The sequence below is a fragment of the Anser anser genome, assembly GCF_964211835.1.
Source record: "Anser anser genome assembly, chromosome: 6".
Classification (NCBI taxonomy): domain Eukaryota; kingdom Metazoa; phylum Chordata; class Aves; order Anseriformes; family Anatidae; genus Anser; species Anser anser.
In genome coordinates this window covers 32,969,919-32,991,959 of record NC_139726.1, presented here as the reverse complement: position 1 = coordinate 32,991,959, position 22,041 = coordinate 32,969,919, and the positions used below count along the sequence as shown (strand labels likewise).

The following is a 22,041-nucleotide window of genomic DNA, read 5'->3' as shown; positions in this document are numbered from 1 at the left end:
CGTACTGAAAACGTAGCTTTTCCCCATTATCTATCACACAGCAGAGATGATCTGAGTTATCCTCTTCCATGAGCTTGTGAGGTCCATGCTCAGAAAGCCGGGGCTCTGTGCTCACTGCCACCAGTCGAGGATCTGCCCCTCTGACCTCCCCCGCAGCTCACCAGTAAACCCTACATTTGAGCAGGACATCAATGACACCAAAAAGCAAATTGGGATCGTGACTTCGAGCCCAGACCACCCCGGTGCGAGTGCAATACTGCTGCGCCTCTGGGGAAGGAGCCAGGGAGAACCAGCACAGCAAAATGCCAGGGGGACAAATGAATGAAACGCTGGATTTGTAGTGACAAGTGTGAGATGGAGGAGAATTAGCAATCTTAGCACAAATTACAGTTGGGAGGACAAAGGCGACCTGGTTTTGGTCACAGCAAAGGTGATCAGACCAGAGCTTCTGAGTTAAGAAAGTGCACATTTCTTTTCTCAACTCCCTGATGGCTATCAGCTCTTTTCTAAGGGCTGGGTATGCTAAGCATGCATTACGTATATACATACGGCTCTGCCACCCTCCTTAATTGCTCTAATCATGCACTTCATTATTAAGGCAATTTCTAATGGCACACACTGCATTAACTGAGTCTTTCAGTTTACTTTCTTCCCCACTTTTAACTGAGAAAAGGAGACCAAGGAGGAAGGGGAGAGAAAACTGCCCCCGTTGAGCACTGCAAATTGCAGTCGATTTCTCTCGGGGCAGGTTTGTAGGGCACAGGGAGCTCGGGTCCCAGATGGCTGATGACAGGGGCTGGGAAATGCCGACTGCCTCCCTAGGTCCGGACAACCACGCTCGCTCTGCTGCAAAGGCAGCCCCCGGGGCACAGAAGAGGACGAGATGAGTCCCTCCGATGCCACGGCCAAATCCCCGCGACTGTGCACTGGTCCCTGCACAGACACAGAGCTCTTGGCATCCCTGTAGGTCTACAGATAACCAGACTTTATCCTGACTTATTGTACAGCGCTGACATACAAGCACAGAAGCAAGCTGGAAAACAGTGAAGTGCTCTTTTCTAATCTTGGTAGCTTGCTAAGGACACTTCACTCTAAGTGATAAGACAAGATCAGTGGTGACATTATTCATAACTGAAACCAAACATCTATTATCTGGCTTTCAGTGCCTTCCTTGGCATGGCTGTTAGGTTTCCCTCATACCTTCACAGAGCACAGAGCAATCTAAACTTAAGATGCTATTTCAAGCAGTTTAATGTTAAAAGTGTTTTTACAATCAAAAAGAGCAATGCCACGCAGCAGCTGTTAAAAGCTCTGCCCATAGGACTCACTGAACAGCAAAGAAAGTTACGGTGATGAAAAACACCCCTAATGCTCCACTGAAGGTGAAACTTCACTTATTGATCACAAAGCATGCCCCCTTTGCACCAACTGCTGCCTTACGGGACCATCAGAGACGGACCACACTACCTTCGGGCAGCCAAAGCTTCGTTTCACCAAGCCTGTGCAAGCATTGGCAGCTTGGCCACTTGCAGCCTTCACTTCTGCTGCACAGCCACGAGCAGCCCCAGCCACGGAGTCCTGAGACCGTTTTCCACCCCAGTGCTCGGCAGCAGCAATGTGATGTCCCACCTAGAGCCTGCAGGGGTAAACGCTGGGCTTCGTTTGCTATTAGTGCCCTGCCCCAGACCAGGCTGTGCAATTAAATACTATCTGACCATAATTTTCTGCATCTCTGGGGAAAAGCAGAGAGGGAGAGAGAAGGGGAAGGAAAGGGAGCTGCAGCATTTAACAGTGACTGCATGTTCAGGCCCAGGGCCAGCACTGAGGTCCCAGGTGGCAGAGATGCTCCTGACTGCGACAAGGGAGGCTAGGAGAGCCCCAGACACTAAAACTCACTGAGAGCCCTCGATGCTGAGCTGGAACAAAACTGTGCAGGCGCTGTGCAATACAGCAAAGGTAGCTGCAAGTGTGTAACAGGATAAACTTCTTCACTAAGGGGCTTAGTTAGAAAATACAGGTCTCAGGAGAGTCGTGCAGGGTCCCTCTGCGTGACTCAAGCCAAGTACCTGCTCCCAGACACCCTGCGCAAAAAGCTTCCCAAATGTTAAACGTTGCCTAAACGAGGATAAATTTAGGTGCATAGATTGACTGCTCTCCACCACAGGATGACTGACAGCTTACAGAAACTACGGAGAGAATTAATGTGTGTAAAAGTGCCAGAGTAATCACAATATATTTACATTTTTCTGACACATTAGTCAAACATTTATCATTTCTTAAAATGTGGCTATGATACTTTGTCTAAACTGTCATGAGTCACAATGTAATTACATGGTAATCATATGGCAATTAATTTATATGATATTCATTTGAAACAGAGAAGAATTAGGCTTGTGATAGCATGCAAAATTAACAGGCACACCAGACAAGGAATAGAAATTAAGGCACTGGGAAAAAAAAGTCAGAAAATAAATGTTAAAATCAATGTTAAAACAAATTGCTCCAAGCTTTAGGGAAAAGCTACGAGAATAAACCAATCAATTCCATGCTTCCAAATTTCTTTACCACAGTCTCCCAAAAGTTGTTTTTCACTTCATTTTAACCCCTTCTATCCATCCTAAAGGCCATTTCAATCTTCCCACAATCTGTTCACGAAGTTTCCAACCAACAAACAAGAGACCAAAAGCAAAGGACCTCTGCATTTGTCTGTGCCCTGCTTCAGCTGAGGTTTCGGGTCTCCAGATCACTGCCAGGGCTTCTGAGCACAGATGCTATGATGCGGCGTGCTCTGGTGATGCTCACAAACTAATAGAAAACCAGTGGCAATCCCAAACTCTCCTTGCTTCAGAGAGCTCCAGCCCTGTAATCTCCTCTTCTCATTTATTAGGTAACTCCAGGGCAAAGCTGGGCACTGAGCAAAACCCTACAGCAACGGGAAACTGGGAGGGCTGGGGCTGGAGGGAGACGATGACGATTTGGGCATGGTTATAACCTTGGCGGTGTTCAAAACACCCGAGTAGGATGCTGGATGGGTGGGGAGCAAAGGAGAGTGGCAAGAAACATCTACCAAACAGAGAAGCTAGAAAACCAAAGGGCCCACCTAAAAAATAACTTCTGAGCTTCAGAAAGCTTTCAACAACAACAGAGAGTAAACAATAAAAAAAGAAACCTATTTCACAGTGAAGAAAATTAAGATGCCATACACGGTGAATTATTCCATTTACAGCTTCCTTTTAAAAAGTCGTACTAATTAATGGGTTTAACTAATCTCATTCTTATTCACAAGACAGCCTGTATTTATTTTGCAAAGAAAATGTTTAACTGGAATAGCCTATTGAGGTCTTCCTAACTCATCCTCAGCAGTTGTCTGGGGAAACAGCACTGTAGTCATATTTAATACATGCACTGTGTACAGCAACTTTGATGAAAAGAGGAATAAAATTATACAATTATTGCATTAATTATACATTATACATTTTTGTTCAGTGGCCCTTAGTGCCTTGCAGCCTAGCTGGGTCACCTGGAGAAAGGCTGCACGGAAAAGCCATCCCGCTAACACTGTGAAGGCGGTGCCTAGGACACTGTGAGCAGCAGGAAAAACGAAACCCAGCCTCTACCTGAAAATAAAAGCGGCCAAGGAGCGGGGCTAGGGGACCAGGGTCACGCAGATGGCTGCAGCATGGCCTTCCCTCTTAGTCTGCCTGGGTCAGCGTCTTGAAAATGCCCCAAAACCCACCCTGAGCCTCACCTTGGGATGCTCTTAAAGCGTGCCCGAAGCCGCTGCTTTCTGTACGGCACTCCAAGCCATTCTGACACGGTGCTGCTGTCACTCTGACCTCCTGCCCAGCCCCTCTGCCGTCACCCACTGTGACCCAACAATGGGGTCAGGCCCAGCAGGCCTGCTGCCCCAGGAAATGGGAGCCAGCCTGCACAAACGCCCCCAAACCCTTTTTGAGAAAGGCACAGAGGAACAGTGGCTGGTGCCACCCTGGGATTCTCCATCCACATCCACCTCTGGGCTGGTGGAGCTGGACACCTGCTGCAATGGGACACTAACCAAGGTGCAGGGGAACCCAGGAGATGGGGTTAAACTGGGGACTGAGGGTGTCCAAAGCTGCTCCAGGTGGGCTGACTTACAATTATGTGGTGCCTCGCTTGCACGCATGTGGAACGGGGCACAAATCATCTCTGACCATCCACCAGCACGGAGCAGAGGATCTCCTTCATGGCCACAGATGATGATAAACGACACTCGACAGCATCCAGTCACTTCTTATATATCCTAACTTCACTGTTAGCTGTCGTACTGTGAAGCTGCTCCCAGGCTCCTCCTCTGTGCTATATGAAAGAAAATGGGTATGCCAAGTTCCTGATCCCATTTACTACGTGGCTGTCATATTTGTATGGGGTAAATACACCACGGCTTAGGCAAATAATGAAAAAATAATAATTACCTAATGAATTCTCTGATTGACTCGATAAATGCTCTTCAAACATATAGAGAGGAAAATGGAATCATAAATAATGCACCCCTCACTGATGGAAACAGTTTTGAATAAACTTGCACACGTCTGGCAGTGTTTGCTGAGAGGGCTTCAGCATGTTCCCAGGCGCGGTGCCTGCCAGGAGCCACCAACGGGAGTTTGGGCGTGCTGTTACTCTGTCTGATGCTAAGTCTGGGTTTTTAGGGAGCAAGGAGGAGGGTGTGGGAGGGAGCTGATATCCCAAACCCCAGGCAAAGGGGCCTGCTGGCCTGCAGAGGCGAGACATTGCACCTCCTGCCCACCAACATCCATGCGTACAGGCATGCACACATTATATTGTGCTGAGTTTGTGTTTACAGATGGGCAGAGAAAGATTTCAAGTGGCTATGCCTGGTCTAAAACCTGAAATCCCACCTGGTTCAAGCTCAGACACACCAGAGAGCTGCTGCGTGCAGGCGCAAGCTGGTACCTCCATGCAGCTCGGTGCACCTACCTACGGCCCAGACAGGTCTCCCCGATATCCCCAGCCTTCTCCAGGCTCTGCGACAGATCCATCCTCACCTCCTTGGTGCATGCCTGAGGTGGCCCAGCTCGGAGGACAGGCTCCAGCTGAAGTTGGTATTTGTTCCTTGCTGCCCTCCCTGTCTGCAAAGCACATACTCGGCTTTCACTCGTACCTATGTGAGGTGCATACAGAGCAGGCTGGGAAAAGTGTCAGCATATACATTATTTATGCATCTTATTGAACGGGTTTGGCTTGGGTGATCGATATGAAGAAACCCCCAAATGCTCTGAAAAGCTCAAGAAGCCAAGATCCGTGGATCTGCCAGATCAGTCTGTGTCAGCCTTTGCAAGGACTGGATTCTACTCAAGCATTTTTGAGATCTCAGGTAGGAAATAAATGAAGACCTCTTCCATCTCGTGTGCTTCCTGCCCCCTTTCCTGCAGGGGTGACTCACAAGGACCGGACACCATGCACGTTTCTGCCCGTGGACTCGTTCCGCAAAGCAACTCCCAGCTCTTTCTCAGCTCTCTGAGAGAAACCGTTAAGCCTTCCGAAAGCAAGACCAAAATATTGCATTTCCCAGGTTGTCAGGAGGATTCTCAACGCGTGTATACATAAATTGAGTGTTGCTGATTTCTTCTGTACAACTCCCCAGAGCTTTACCATGCTGGCAGGCTGTGGGCCAGACGAAAAGTATTTTCAAGACTTACCAAAACTACATTCATCTTACTCGTGCTTCATATGCCCAAAACAGTTCTCACAGATGACACTTGATGGAAAATGCTTTAATGGACTATAAATTCTGCCAGCTCCTCTATGCCTGCTGCAGGCTCCGCTTAAATATAGCAAAGAAGAACTATTTGTACGTAAATAAATTATTCTTCTATGGATAAAACCAGTCAATGTGGGAGATCGGATCCAGTTCAATTAGTGCCTCCATGACAGTAATGAGAAAAATACTCTACCATGACCTATTGTAAATCTAAGAGAAAAGGCTCCAGCAGGGAGTTAGCAATTCCAGTGCTAATTGTACATAATTAAACAATGTAACAGCACCATTTACAATAATTTCAATGAAGTTCAGTGATACACAAATTTACTAATTTTATTACAACATCTGTGTAACTTCATTTGGTTTCATTTATTATATTTCTTACGGAGGCAACAGCTCTTTTCAGTAAAATAAGAATTGACCTGCATTTTTATGAGTAACTTGTTTCCATCAAACCTCAACTCAGCAAAGAGAAGACAGATTTGACAAAATATCACGAAAAAAATAATCTATCCTTATTAGGTTGGAGAAAGTTCTCAAAGAATAAACATAGCAACAAAGGGAGAAAAGGATCAATTTTTGGTTGACCAAAGTAAACCAAATATTCATCCTAAGTGTGGCAAGGAGCTCCATCTGGTAAGGGGAGGGAAAAGGCACTCAAAAAAAAAGAAGATGCTCACTGTTTTGCAGTTTACCAGCACGTGCTGGTGCTCCTACTTGTCTCTCCAGCAGTGCTGGGCTTGGCATCGCCTTGGTCTGGCCTCCGTAACAACTTTCAGCCAACAGCCCTGACAGGGGATAGTCCCCGGAGGCTCTGGAGTGTTCATGGAGAGGTCAGAGTCAGAGCTAAAATGGAATCATTCCTTTGACTTGTAGCATAGGATTTCCCTGCTCACGTTAATATCTGGTTGCTGTATCTGTAGCGTCTCTCTGTTTCAGCCTGCATCAGTGGCGCCTCAAAGGTGCTTAAGAAAAACAGCTTTCTGGTTAAATTTGCCATTGCTCCAGTGGAAAAGTTTTAGAGGTCTCCTGGGGAGGATTAGGAAAAAAAATAGTAGGGTGGAAACCCCTGAATGAAAACAAGAGGAATTAAACTAGGAATCTTAAATGTAAGGATGATTAGACACCCTCTTATATTTACAGGATGAAAATCTTTTTCTGGGCACCCAGAAGGGATCAGAGATCTGAATGTAAGAGGAGATCACCATGTGCTAAAGGTGAACAAGATGGTGAGACCTGGATTTCTGCCTTTGAAAAGTCTTCACAGACCCCAAACACATGCAGGAACAAAGCTCTGTGTGAAGCACAGTCAGATATCTCATTTGTTGTGATCCCTGGGAGAGGAATCTGCATTTGGCCACCATCCCAGGCAAACCCTGAAGAAACCAAGTAAATGCTCTTTAGCAGAGGGCAAAGCAGTTTTGCATTGACAGCTCCAACATATGGGACTGCATTTTGACTCCTCTTGTATTTGGGGAACCAGGACATACATCCTACCTGCCCTACTGTTCTCCTACCAGCCTTGTTGGAGCTTGCCCGGTTTACTGCCTCTCCTTGAAGGCCGCAGACCTCTGGGGAAGTGTATGGAGCAAATCGCAATTAGTCTTCATCATAAACAAAGCAAAAAATCATGGCTACCCACAACAGCTGGCAACTCTTCCTGCAAGTACCTCCACCAGCTGCACCACGCAGACCTTCTGCCTTTTCCACTTTCTCTCTCTTTATGCTGAGAAGCAAGCCAGAAAAACGAGAAGTCCAAGAGGAGGGGTGGGGAAGGAAAGCAAAAGTGAAGCTCAGAAGTAAGAGGCAATGAAATGTGAAGAATAGCCTTTTTTTTTCTTGTACTATTGTTCCAAGGAGTGCGGGCTTGTACAATTCGAATTCCTTCCAGTTCGGCTCATCAATCACCCGGAGACACCACCCCCCTCGCACAAGAGCGAGCTTCAAATTGGCTCCCACCAATAATAAAAGGTAGTGAAGAGGGACATTCCCTTTAGAGGATTGTTTAATAAATCTCACCCAGACAGGAAACATGAGAAATTGAAAAGATTTCTTGGAAGACCATGGCCGCTCCGTCCTGTGCTGCTTATATTACTGATGCATGCTTTCTGCAACTGGTACTTTAATGTGAATTTTCGTAGTCTGATTCTTGTTAGCTGGTATCATCCAAAATTAACCATTAAACTTGAAATATTTAAAAACACGGCAAAGGTAATGAGTTATGCTGATGGAAACTGCATGCTGGCACCATTCCTGCTGCTTGTGCTTGCCTGGCTGCAAAAACACCAAAGAGACCCTGTTGATACTCCTCTATTTTCAGCAGTTGCTGACATTTTGCTGTAATTTATTCTCATTTCCCCCTCTTCTTCTTAAAAATAACACCACCGCTACTCTTCTAATAATAAACCAATAGCTCTCAAGTCCGAAAGACCTTTCTGCAGAGGACCATTTGTGCTGGTAAACAGTGACTAAGTGCAGCTTGCGGAGCATCTCCAGTGTAAACCCCCCCCAGGCTGCTCATAATATTATGCCTAGCATCGTGTTACTCTTGGGCTTCTTACTCAAAGGTAGCCTGTCCTTTCCAATGTAGGCTTCCAAGCGTCAGCAGCCAGCAGAAAGCCCGTTCCAGCCTGGATCTGGTATATTTTTGATGGCTTCCTCCTCCGCTTTTATCTGTCAGAAGCGCTGAAGGCTCCCACAAGCTGCGAAGCGTTTCTGACATTCATGGCTTTTAGATCCAGGGTTTCAAAGAAGCGCTGAAGGTTATGTTGATTAAGCCCAAAGATATATTTTCAGAAAGCTGTAGCTTAAATAAAAAAGGTGTTTTGCTGTCACAGTGATCAGCCAAAACTGTTACTGAACCAGAGCATATGGGAGACGAAAGCCATCAGAGGAACGTGTGATGTTACACGCTGCTAAGATTTGCTCTCTCCAGCAGAGATCAGACGCGGCATTAAGGCAGAAGAGACATTTAGCTCAATTAAAAAATAAATAAAAACAAAGACCTGCATTGAGCGAGATGGCAGCCGATTACCCGCCAGTTAAGTGGGGGCTGAGAAAAATCGTTGTCTCTTAAAAGCGCTATCAGACAAGAGACCTTTTTGTCTTGAGAGCCCCAGAGGGGTACCGAGAGATGTGCCTGGAGGATGGAGCCGTAGATGTTTATTTAAGGGAACAAGAGGTGCCTTTGCTGATACCTTCCCTGAAATCCAAAATGAAACCTCCTTCTTTTGCTTCTGGGAAGTTCATGCTAACCAGGCACAACGGGATTTATCGTTCTGGCAAATTAACATCCAGTGGACACCGGCTGCAGCAGGTATGACAAATATTTGCATCGGCTTTGAATTCGCAGAGTGATGCAGCATTAAAATTTCATGGGAAAAAGTATAAAAATTGCTCAAGGAGCTGTCGGTTCTGGGCTCCTCACGGTTGCTCTAACAGTTACAGGCAACAGTCATTGTAAAATGACTAGCAAAACTTAACGGACGTAAAAAGGTGGTGTGTAATTCCTCTGCAGAAGTCAGAGCTACAACCCAAAGCTTTAGGTACAGCAAAACAATTAAAACTTCAGAAGAAATGAAAACAAGAAATTAGATTATGGCTCATACTGGAGGCATGTTTGGAGGAAGGTGAGATTTTATGGGAGGAGTCGAGGTGCAGAATTGCAATCCAAATTATTTCTTTTCAAGCCAAAGTCTCGGGGAATGTGTGAACTCTATTCAAAGTCATTTTAATAAATCGGAATTTTATAACTCTTGGCTGCAGGCTTAGCTGGCTCTGATATGTCTGTGCGAGTGTGTGCAGATCACCTTATTTGAAATGATTTCCATCCAGTGGTGATCTCTCTGTATGCACATTGTGAGGCTGACCGAGGGGAGAACGTGAGCCCCGGGACATGTGCCCCAGGACTAAGGAGCACCACGAGGTCTCCTGGAAACAGCTGCTCAGCACTTCCCGAAGTGGGGCCATAGGAAACCACACTTAAAACGCTCCCTTCTCCCATCACTTTGCCTAAGGACAGAGAGAAAAACTCCCAGTGCAGGTTGCTCCAAATACCACCTGAGAAATCCCTCTTCAGAAACCCAATCTATCTGAGGGTGGTTTTATATCTCCCTAGCGCGCACGTGGCAGCCACTGCTCCTGCTGGGTCTCTGCTGAACAAATTAGGGGTCTCGCTGCTGTGACAGTCACCTAACAAAAACAAGAAATTATGTTAAGAACATCATACCAGGTGCAAAAGAGTGCGATGGAGAGGGATTTTTATTATATATATATATATATATATATTTAATTAACAGAGGCTGGTTGTACTCCCTAGTAGGATGTGCCCTGAACTCCTGCCTTGAGCTCTCTGCTCTCCATCACCCAATCGAAGCCAGACCCTGCAGGCCAGCTCCCAGTGCAGTGTGAGCACCTTCTCGTTCCTGCAGCACCCTTTGGTGTCCTCACATGCTGCTTCCTGAGCAGCACGTTTCCACCAGAAGCCAAAAAAGGAAAAGGTTATCACAAGTACGCAGAACTGAGCACGCAGAAAGGCCAGGAACTACATTCATTAAACCTCTGCCTACTGAATACATAACATCGAGGTAAATGAGACATAAAAAGAGCACTGCCATTGAAGCTGAATAAGCATTTCATCCAATCTCAGGAACAGCTGAGAAAAGGACGGGCGTAAGGAGCCAGCCCCATCAGGCAGGAAGGGGAACCTTGCTCCATAAGCGAGAGCACGCGTACAAGAGCGCAGGTGACCTGCAGGTGCCCGGTTTTGATGCTCTCGGTGTACAGCACGTATAAGGAAATCCATTGACATAACCTTATTTTTTCATTGGGACTGAAAGCCTGGAAAACTTTTTCATGCATATCAGCACATGATGTGCTGTATTACCACAACCCGTTAGGGGATAACAGTGGTTATCTCTTCTATTAAATAGAGAGCGATTGGGAAACACCACATTTTGGTCAAGCAGCACTATCACAAGCCAAAGCAAAACACCTTTTTATTTTAATAATTCACCTGAAATCTGCATTTTGAATACCTGCAGTCAGCTCTCTTCAGCCCTACACTGCCTGGCCAACACACACCGACATAAGCTGAACTGATCCTGAGGCAGGGCTGCCACAGGGGGTGCAAACGTATTGATGTGGGTGAGGATTTAAGTCTGCCAGGCCTACTCTGCCCAAGAAACACCAGCTTGCCTATTAGGGACACCTGCAGCAATATGTTATTTCAGCATTTCGGGAATTTGTCATTTCATCCGCATAGGCTAGGCATGTACCAGATGGATAGATCTGCAAGGTGAGGGGGTCAAGACTGAGGGGCTGGAGGATGAAAAAAATTAGACTAACTCTTCAGAAGGGATAATTTTTTTCTTCTTAATTAGGACTGCACAACTGCCAACTAAGATCCTCCCTTCCCTGACCAGAAAAAGGAAATGCCTGCTGCAAAGAGAAGCAGAGCAGAGCTCGTGCTACGCTACCACCAGCTTTTCCACCACACCTTCCCAAACTCCCAAAGAGCTTCCCAAGCTTTACTTTCTCTTTGGGGGCTGGGGGAAGATATTTTTGATTAAAAGGTCGTAACAGCACCAAGAAAAAAAACAGCATGAAAACACTTTCTTTGGTATGACTAAATTGCCTCTAACATGATAAACATCACCTCCCAACAGGCTCTAACCATACGCATTTGATTTTGCATTTGATCAGTTTGAATGATTTTGGTGTCACCCAACCAGGGACACTTATAGGCAGCGCAAGAAATAAATGTCCTTTTAGCCACATTTTATTCTTATATATGCATTGTTCTGTTAAAATAATTCATTGTATCCTAATGAAATGAGCATGACTGGCTGGAGGAATGAACGAGCACTCGCTCCCCGGTGATGGATATTTATGCGCATGGATGGAGGATCTGTAATGGAAGATCTATCATTAGTGCCTCCATCGGTTTTGTCTTCATTTCACATGCTATGAGCGAACCGAGTGTTGTTTTTGGGGTGTAATTGATCTATAGCCGAAACAAATCAGCTCCACAGCTAAGTGAGGAGATGAAGTGGTGGATAATCTGTAGTTTAAAACCAGCTGTTCTGCTGAGATCAAATGATTGCTTTGGCACTGAACTGATTAGCTGACACGGGAGCATGTTTCAGCATCCGCCGTCATTACCGGGCATCGCCTCCAGAACCTCCGGCCACGCCGACGCCGAGCACCGGAACTCATCGACGGCACGGCTGGGATCGGCTTGCTGTTTGCTAAATGGACAGACCTCACCTGGCCTCAATTACAAATATCTGCATTTTCAGGCAATGAGCAGACAGGAGGGGCATGGAAGGAGGATATAAGCCAGCAGTCAGATAACCACAACTGCAACAAATCCCAGCAAAATGTTTCGGGTTTAAGCTGCGCGGCTGTTGCTGTTCTCCGTTGGTTTAAAGGCAGCACAAATATTTGCAAATATTTCCTTCTTATTTCTTTCTGCTTGCACATCTCTATCAGTTACTGAGCACTGCAATTCTTCCCATCCCTTGCTGCACAGTCCTTGCGTAGAGATGGCTGCAATAGCTGTTTTGAATAGGTTTCCCTTTTTCAGGTAAGGCACTTCTCCACCAGAGTATCCCATGAAAGTCCCATGAAAGGGACAGAAATAAAAGGAGGACAGGGGCCTATAGGTGTTGAATTTTTTCCTTAATCACCTTCTATACTTTTAACTACAAGATCCTTTTCCAAATCACTTGAAGATCCCCGAGGCTGCACAGCAGCTGAGATATAAACATTTTCGCAGAGACCAGCTGTCCCAGAAGCACGTACGCTTCACCCTGAGCTCATTGGCAAGGAGAGTGGGAAGGCAACACATCTGGAGAATACCCTTCCTTCTTTTACCTAAAAACTCCCCTGTCTCCAGAGAAATTAAAAAATGTTATTTTAAAAGTGAGAGCAATCTAAGACCTATTAGGTCATGTTTCCCACACCCTTATCAAAGCTAGGCTGTTCCTCACAGCAGACACATTTTCTAGTTGATCACTCCATGGGTTTGAAAGGAATCCAGCAACATCATCTGCTTCCTGAAGAGGTTATTCTACAGTTTTGCAGAGACAGCCATTAATTCCCTGATATTCATTATAGATTTTCCTTTCTTGGTCCTTCACTCCTCACGGTGTTTTTGAAGGATGAACTGCCATTATTATTCCTGAGGTATGTATTACACGGGGTTACAGCTTTTGATTTATTGCAGCCATAGGACACATGTCTTGCCATCCCTTCTGCTCTCCCCTGCCCATTGGTCCTTTCTGGAGGGGACACTGTTTGCAAAATCCCCCTTCCAAATTCAAGGCAGGAAGGGTCTTTCTACATGTAAGCAAGGCTGGTATGAAAAGGGGTTTAAAAAAAAGGGGGGTTTAAAGCAGGAGTTTCAAGCAGTAGCCAACATCTCAAGCTTTCCCATTTCAAGGGAGCAATATACCACGGTCATCCAGATTACCCAGACTTATAAAAACAATAAATAACGTTTCACAACTCCCTTGGTGGCATTTAAGACCTGAATCAGTCCCAAAGTACCAGACATCAGAGGGAGCTCTGACCACTGTTCAAGCTCCTGGACCATTCAGTTACCTATTGCAATCCTTTTCAAACTGAACAGCATTTACTTCAAGGGGCTCTTGTCTCCATTCTGGGCTTGTTAAGGTTGTCTTCTTATAGCGTGAGCATAAACTCTTTTACAAAATGCATTGTTGGTATAACCTCTCCTTCCACTGAGCAACATTAAGCAATCATTTATTTTCCCTGCACAAAAGAGTGCAGGTGTTTCAAAATCAGCATGATATTTCCACCCTCCTTTTGACATTTTCCCATTTATTATGTTCTCACAGTACCTCAGAGCACTTCACTCTTCCTCTCTGGCAGGACTAATCACCGCAAAAGGGGGAAAAGGAACCTGCTAGTCAATACAGCACGCAAACACTATTAGCCTCCTACTAAACTTCAAACCCAAGCAGGAGAAGGCAATGGGGACGGTTGTGCTTAGCCACCTGCACAACTACTGCCTCGCACTAGATCCTCAGTGCGTTAACCAAAACCTCCCAATTCGACCTCTCTGTGATGACGTTTGACACCCGGGACATCTCATCTCAGAAATACATCATCTCATACCCTGCGGTTCAGCAGGCAGAGCCACCATCAGCCCCTGGAAGATCCAGCCGCCCGGCTCCTCAAAACAGCCCAGCACAACGGAGCAGCTACCACGAGGACACGACCTTGGGAACACCTGAAATGCACCCGGTGGGTGCTCAGGAAGGCTGCTTCTGCCTCTGCCCGCACCCTACCCACGCAGGATGCTGCGCGACACACGTGGCTCCACAATTAGACGGCCTCGTACTCATATCGGGGTTGGGGTGGGAGTGCTAATGCTGCTAAATGCTGCAATCTGCACAATTGTGCTGACATTTCTGAACTATAAAAGCCCTCTGGCAGGCATCTACAGAGGAAACCTTTAAAATTGATCTGGTTTAGCACAAAAACTGTTGGCTAAGCCTCCATCCATCCCTCTGCTCCTCCACCCCTTGACACAGCTTACAGCGAAAGACTTTGGTTTCCTTTTCATATAGCTTTTAGCAGCAATTCAAGCCCATTGATCCAGGACTCTGAGTCCGTGTATTACAATGCAAGATTATTCAGCTCTCTGACAGTCAGTTGGTTAAATTTCATTTTGTTCCATAGTAAAATGGGATTGGAGGGAGGGAGAACTAAAGGAAAAATTGGCAATTCATTTTCTAAATGCTGAGGAAAATGGAAAAATATCACTCAAAGGAAAGCACAAAATGCTTTCACTTAGTGCATACCACTATAAAACAATTATATATATCTGTACCTATCTGTACCTACCTATACCTTGCCTGGGCCTCTCTTGACTTCAGTCTCTGTGGAGAAGATCTGAGAGGGTGGGTGGACAAAGAGGAGAAGAAATAAACCTTAAAGACACCTGAGCACAGTTCATCAGGGAATGGTGTGAAGTGGTGGAGTTTACTCCAGCTCCAAGTTAGGGTTAAGATTAGATTTGAAAACTCATTACACTCACCACTGACGTCAAATGCGGATAACCTCTCTTTCTGTGGCTGGAAGATAAGTACTCATTTGCTTTATAACCTAATAAATCCATTTAGAATTTGAAAGTGTTTGCAACTAGTCTTTTGTTGTTAGTTAGCTTAAGTTTACCTCCTTGTTTGATTTTGTCCAGCTTCAATGAGGCCAGCACTTCCTAGGGGAGAGGTTTACATTTACAAGAGTAAGATCATTAGCAGCATAAGGTGGTTGAAAGGGAAGGCATAATTGCTTTCACTTGCCTAGAGGGCAGATCAGCTTCTAAGAGAAACACCACCTAATTAAGAAGGTTTGCACTGTTTTATTTTTAATAACGTTTTCTTTCCACCGCCAGTGTTTTCATAGCACCTGTCCCAGCAAGGTTGGGATGCGGGCTGAACCAAACGCACTTCACAGACATGCAGGAGCTGACAGCATCAGAACCCATCAAGGACTGGCAGAAGAGTGCGACGAGACACCAAGCAATTGGGAAAAAAAATATTAGCAGTCTATAGCGAATAAAACAACAACAAGCCTGGGCAGAGTGATGAATCTCAACGGTTGCATTCGTTTATGTCATGAATTTGGACAAGGACAAGGGTGATGCTGCCCTGCATTGCCTCCCCGGTGCTCTGCGAAACGAAGGGCGGCTTCGCTGCAGCCACGAGAACAGGACAGTAAGAGCAAAAGGTATTACTGATGTTGAGCATGTGCGTGGGTTTGGGTTACTCTGAATAATTTAAGTCAGGCTTCTTTTATCTCTCAAGAGTTGCTATCACTGCCATGCACATGAATCAGACAGGCTTCCCGGGCGGCAGGAGGTGGGGCGCCTCCACTACAATGGGAGCTGAAAGGGAAAAACTACAGAAAATTTAAAGAGACTCTTTAATCACCCTGGACTTCAAATCTCCGTGTGTGATACAGCTGAAGGATGTTCACCCAAACTGAAGGCTTCACAAAGACGAGGGCTGCTGGGAGCTGGGGAAGCTCTTGACCAACATGGGCGGTGGGGAAACAAGGCCACAGGTTGGGATCTGTCCCTGTGTCCCCCCGGAGCCTCTCCAAAACCTCCATGAGATGCCTGTGCTGCTGACAGGCTCTTTGATGCCACCTGCTAGTTGCTCCACACGGACAGCAGCTCGTGCCTTGTACAGCAGAGTGGTCACAGAAAAGCAGAAACAAGTGAAAGCCACCACCCTGGCCTCCTGCCCTGTGGCAGTGCCGTCTGATGGATGATGCCATCCTCAGCAGGGCCACGTTCCCCTGGAGAGGCACCACCTGCAGCCCTGCACCTCCCCAAAAAGCTCTGCCTGGGGAGCTGCACAGCACCTGGTGCACACACAGCCAAGGAGGGCAGCTTGACAGTCCCTGGATCAAAACAGGAGCCTGCATTTATGCAGCACACTGCTCTTCTTGCAAACAAGTGGTTATTTCAAGCTATATCTTTCATACGAAGCCACCAAAAGTAATTGCTAAATTAATGGGGCAATAACAAATGTACATATATTTGGTTATGACTTGACAAATTCAGCTCGAGAATTAATTGTATATTAATTCTCTTGTCTGTTTGTTCTGCAGAAGCTAAAATTTTAATTCAAAACAGAAGACTACTAGCTTGCGCAGTCTGTAAGTTACATTTCCAGCCTCAACACCAAGCCAAAAACTACACTGCAGAGCACTTCTAGTCTGGTTTTGCATCGCTGGTTGGGAAAGGAGGAGAGCAGAAAGAGAGGTTCCACTGGTGGGTTTTTCAGTTCATTGTAGGGACACGAGGTTGGATCGTGTATGGAAGAGAAGCGATCCTCCCAGCCCATTACTCTGCCTGTTGCAATGCCCTGGACAGCTACAAAAATAAAAGAAGAGAGATGGGAGGAGTATAAAAACAGAGCCAAAACCTGGCTGGGGGGAACTACCAACAGCATGAACTGCATGGAGAGACGGAGCTGCTGGGTTTGTGAGCAACATGAAGAAACAGTTCTGCGAGAGCTGGACAGGGATAGCTGCGCATCACGGAGTTAGAAGCGAGAGCGAATGCATTTGTTTAACCCCATGCTCCTCCCACTGCCACGGGTGCTGCAAGGGTTATTGGCATCCCTCAGCAGGCAAGGGTGACCAGGCACAATGGGAAAGACTTGGAAGAAATGTGGGGAGGGAGGGAGGCAGGTGGGAGACCAGAGGCTGCACGGGCAGCTTTTGGGAGGGGAGGGAAGCTGCAGGAGAGGGTTTCTGGAGCACATGAGGAAGGGAGGCACAGAGGCAGCTACGTGCAGCGTGTGGTGTATGAGGATGTACCTGTATTACACACACCTGCCCTGGACAGCACGGGAAAGCAGATGCTGCGGGGACGTGGATGGTCTTGTATCGATGCCTCATGAAGGGGGAAAGCACAGGACTAACACAGTGCCTCTGCACACACTGAAAGCACCCGGTGCCTTTACCTGCCTGCTGGTGAGGCTCCAGGAGTGGCGGGGTTGGGATGGAGCTGGGGGAGGTTATGTCAGGGACTATGCAGCTGTAATATTGGTCTTTGGAGCAGCAGCAAGCACCCAGGTGCTGGCTCACTCGCCTATGGACAAGGTAAGCGTGAACACCGCTGGCTGGCTAGCAGCAAGGGAGAGGAGCAGGACAGCATCAGGAGAGGGGATGAGTGTGGCTTTGGAAATGCCAATCCCTGCCCTGAGGTTGGTGGCACTAAATTATATATATATATATATATATATATATTTTTTTTTTTTTTTTTATCACCTCACTTCTTACTGTACCAACACACTGCACCGTGCTCTTCGTAGCGGCTGCAGCACGGACTTGCCACTTGACCACCCGTTTCTGCAGGCAGGACAGGTCTGGAGGGCCACATGAACCCAAGCCCTTCCTCCCCTTTGCAATCGATACTCCCTGGCTGGTTTGAGATCAGCTTATACTGCTGAGACTATTTTAAGCCACGGTTTCTGCAAAAGCAAAGGGAAATGAAGAAAAAGGCATCCTCCTGGAGAGGAGCTGTATCACATATGCACCGCGCAGCTGGCCTCTGCTCCCACTCCACCCTCTGAATTTGGGATCCAACTTGCTTCAAACACGGCTCGGGTTCATCCAACACAGTTGGCAGCTGATCACGGCCGGTGTAAAACATTTTGTCCATGCCAGGAGCACGGCCTGGCATGCCCCTGGCCTCCTGTAACCCCCCCAGCGCAGCAGCTGCTTTTATTGCCGCGTGTGCAGGACGCCTCGGCCAGATTTAGGCAGCAAGTCGGAGGTGTCCTCTTTCCTCCAAGATCATGTGTGTGTGGCACATGCAGCCCTGCCCATCATGCTGCTGCCGGCACACTATTTGGCTCTTTATGCTTTGTTTCTTATGGGTAAGGTCCTGAGAAGGCAATTACAAATAAATAAGGACATCTATTTGACTTCCAGGTCTGTAATTACCTGGTAATTACCTTGTCCAGCCAAGGACAACGCGTGCTGCTGAGGCTGTCCTGATGCAGCTCACTGCAGGAGAGGTGCCATGGGGCAGCTTCGCCCAGCAAATCCTCCTCCCCCCAGATCTACTAGGGCTGATGTGCAATACTTCCCAAGCACGGCTGGGGAAAATCCCCCTCCATGTAGGCAGAGCCACCCTAGAGCCTCTCCTTTCTGACGACTCCTGACAGGCACTACTCCCTGCCCCACTCCCTTTCTGCTGAGCTGGGACCCTCTCCAAGCCTGTCAGCTGGGAATTAAGATACCATTTTGTTGCAGAAGAGGATGCGGGCTGTTCTGCCAGGCCTTCAGGAGCCGTATCTATCACTGCTGGGATCTGCTGAGCAAACTGGATGTGGCACTACACTCCTGTCTCTGCGTTCCTCAGCCCAACACGTCTGTTCAGGCCGCAGGCTCTGTCCCTGCCCTGCCACTGGCTCGGCAAGGCAGCCAGAGCTTTCAGAAGGATCTGCATAGACTTGGTTTGTTACAAGAGAGCAGAAAGCTTTCTAAAAATACAGAATTTTTTTTTTTTTTTTTAACCAGAAGCAGTCCTGAACACCCAGGGGCCAGGCAGCGAGGTTGGCAAGCAACTCTTCCCTTCCCTGATCAGGCAAGCTGCCTTCCTCAGAGGGGCTCTGTCTGACCCAATCCTCCTCCCAGGCTGTAACGCGGCCAGAAGCAAAAAATTACCTATATTCTTGACATAACACCCAAACCCTCGAACTCCACCTGCCACAAAGTCTAAGGGTCCTGGTTTTCACAGCCCACCCAGCTCTGTGTGTCGACACGGGGACAACGTGGCTATACATTGCTGCAGACACAGAGCAGCTATAAAGCTGCCTGCCGAGCTCAGTTAAACGACACGCAGATATAACTGCTAGCGTTGCTGCGGGTAAGGGAACTACAGAGGTAAATGAACAAGGAATTTATCAAGCGATGGTAGATCATTTCTGAAGGCCGTTGATTGCAGTTAGAAATAAGTTTCATAATCATTTGGGAGAGTTATTGCAGTGAGCAGTGCAGAACTTCAGTCATGTCTTCAAAAATAAATAATCTGAAGTGGTTAAATAAAATCCAGGGACAAGAAAACAATTTACAGCCTGCGAATTGCTAAAAGGCTGAGGATTAGCCTAAGATAACTCTTGTTTACTAAATGTGTTTAACAGAAGAAGAGTGCCTGCAGAAGATCATTTTGTGGTATACTAATTGTGTTTTTCATTCAGAAAACTGAACACAGAGATACCATTAAGAAGTAAGAACTGCCCACAATACAAGCTGTCAGTTTTGCCAAGTGAAACTAGAATAAGGTCCTGCTTCCAAAACCAAACTGTCATTTCCAATATGAACCAGTGCATAGCTGATCTTTTCCGAAATCCCAAACAAGGAGGTAAATCTCCGTTCTGACCTCGGCGAGACTCAAGGAGCAGAGCTGGTGGAGCCAGAGGCCGGCCCACGTGAAGGACAACCTCGGGCTGCAATTGCTCTCCCTCCTTTTGGCCACCCATGAGCAGGGGATACCTAGCTCCCAAAACGGCAGGATGAGAGCATACGAGAGTGCTGGGAAAAACTGGGGGAATATACAAACCCTTCTTATGTGAGTGAAGCTGCTCGTGATCTCAATGCCACGCACACGCTCTCAAGCTTCAAAGTTTGGTGGCTGAACGTTTCGTTCAGGTGACAGACAGCCCTTTTTAGTCTTAATCAGCAGATTAAGTGAGCTAACTCGTACACGTAAAGCAAATCTACTTAGAGAATAAATTTCTGAATATATATGAAAGATGGGATGCTGATCTTTTAATCTTCCTCGGCACAAATAAATTTAATTGTTCCCCCCCCCCCCCCCAACTTGAATTCATTTATGGTATTCATTTATTATTGCATGATAAGAAGGTGAGCAGGCCTGGTTTGCTAGGTCTTCCCTCTAAGCTGGGGGCTACCGAGAAGGCAGGTGGGCACAAAGAAACCCTGTACTCCTCAGACAGACGTACAGACAACACAAACCATCACCTGACTGCTCGAAGTCCACATGGTGGAGAAAGAGGGCAATTTTTGCAAGAAACTGGGAAAAAAGGGGAGTAGGCCAGAGAAGCATCATATGAGTTGCAGGATGAGTTCACCACGCTGAAGTCTAGGAGAGATAAATAGCCCTTCATTTAGTTATCTCCCATCTGCCACCTTCGTTTGGCGGTTAAAATCACTTTTAAAATGATAAAACAAGTAATATTGCCTAACTAATGAATGTTGAATTATCGGCACAAATATGCCAACATTTGTTTATTTACTTGCCTCACCGAGAACACGTTCTCCTCTGTTTGGTTTTCTATTTTAATGACCACAATTTATCACATTACATAGATTTGCGGTTTGCTGGGGTTTGTTTCAAGTTCTGCTTTCTGCTGAGATTTCAGTGAGAGCGCAGTCTTAGGTAAGATAAGCAATAATGCTAATAAAAATGCAATGGTAACTGTTGCCAAGAAGCAAACGTAACTGGACAACCTTCGTTTACTACACAGGATCCTTTTTTGCTCTCATTTGCTGGTTTTACTGTCTCTCATTTGCTAAGATTTTCCTCTGCCTGCAGCAGCTCCCCACAAGGAACAGTGACTCCCTAATTCCCAATTAATTTGCTCTCCCCACCTACCTGTTGGTCAGCATAAGAAGGACGGGAAGCTGAATGGGTGAACTATCTGTGATGAATCTGATGAATTCAGAGGCATGCACGATGGCCCTGTTGGGAGTTTCAGGAAGCATCTGAAACTCCAGCATTGCCCAAAGCAGCGCAGGGACCCTGCCCTTGCATGAGGACTCCGCTGCCCGTGCAGTGCAGTGGGAACCGTTAGTCCAGCTGCCCCAAGGCTATCTATTTCGGAGCTCAGGCACATATGTGTTTTCCCCACCTGTCACAACTGTGAAATGTACAGATAGCATTTACTTCCTAGGCATTCGTCGCTCAAATTAACAGGCAACCTGTTAGTCTGAGTGCAATTAGCACCCCAAACTTCACTCCAGACGTGTATCTGCTAGCTGAATTTTGCTTGCAGATCTTTTCACAGCCTGGTGTATGCTTTGAGCAAATATAGGCTGATGTATAGAGCAGAAATCCTGCGAAACCCCCAACAAATTTAACACGAAGCAATGTTAAGCACACTGTCGGAGGCTCTGCTTTGCCTTTGTTAGAAGCCATAATGGAAAGCTCAATTTTTTCTGAACTGAAACTGAGCACAAGGCTCACCCAAGACCTGGCAAACCAAACGCCCGAGTGTAACACAACCTGCGGGGCTGCCGGATGAAAACTCCGCTGCTCCCCTACGTGCTTTTTACAAAAATGCCACTTACATGCAGACACGCATCTTGCCATGTGACAGGAGCATTTTGCAGAATGATATGCGAGCGATACCATACAACACAGGCAACACAAATCCTTATCCATGTCACGGCTTGACTTTTATTTGAGAGCATGACCCGTGCAATCTGTAACCACACCACCACGGGCTGTTTTCAAACATGGTTCTCGCACCAATTTCATCTATGTGCACTGGAACACTCCTTTACCAGGGTATTTTTTTCAAACATAATCAGTTTTGGCATGCCAAATCATGATGGGTTTAAATTCTTTCCATTTGGCATTCACCTCCTACTCCTTGTAGTTGCTACCAAGTTAACAGGTAACGCACAAACCATGTCGAAATACTCCTTCACAAACACAAAGGCTAAAAGCATGATATTTAAACAAAATAGGGAAACCTCTAAAG

The 22,041-nt window shown here is 46.6% G+C and overlaps 1 protein-coding gene across 12 annotated transcripts in view; it reads right to left on the bottom strand.

Moving 5' to 3' along the window:
* ERBB4 (erb-b2 receptor tyrosine kinase 4) overlaps positions 1 to 22,041 on the bottom strand; it is a 581,012-nt gene that overhangs the window by 346,912 nt on the left and 212,059 nt on the right. The gene's annotated exons all lie outside the window — the stretch shown is intronic.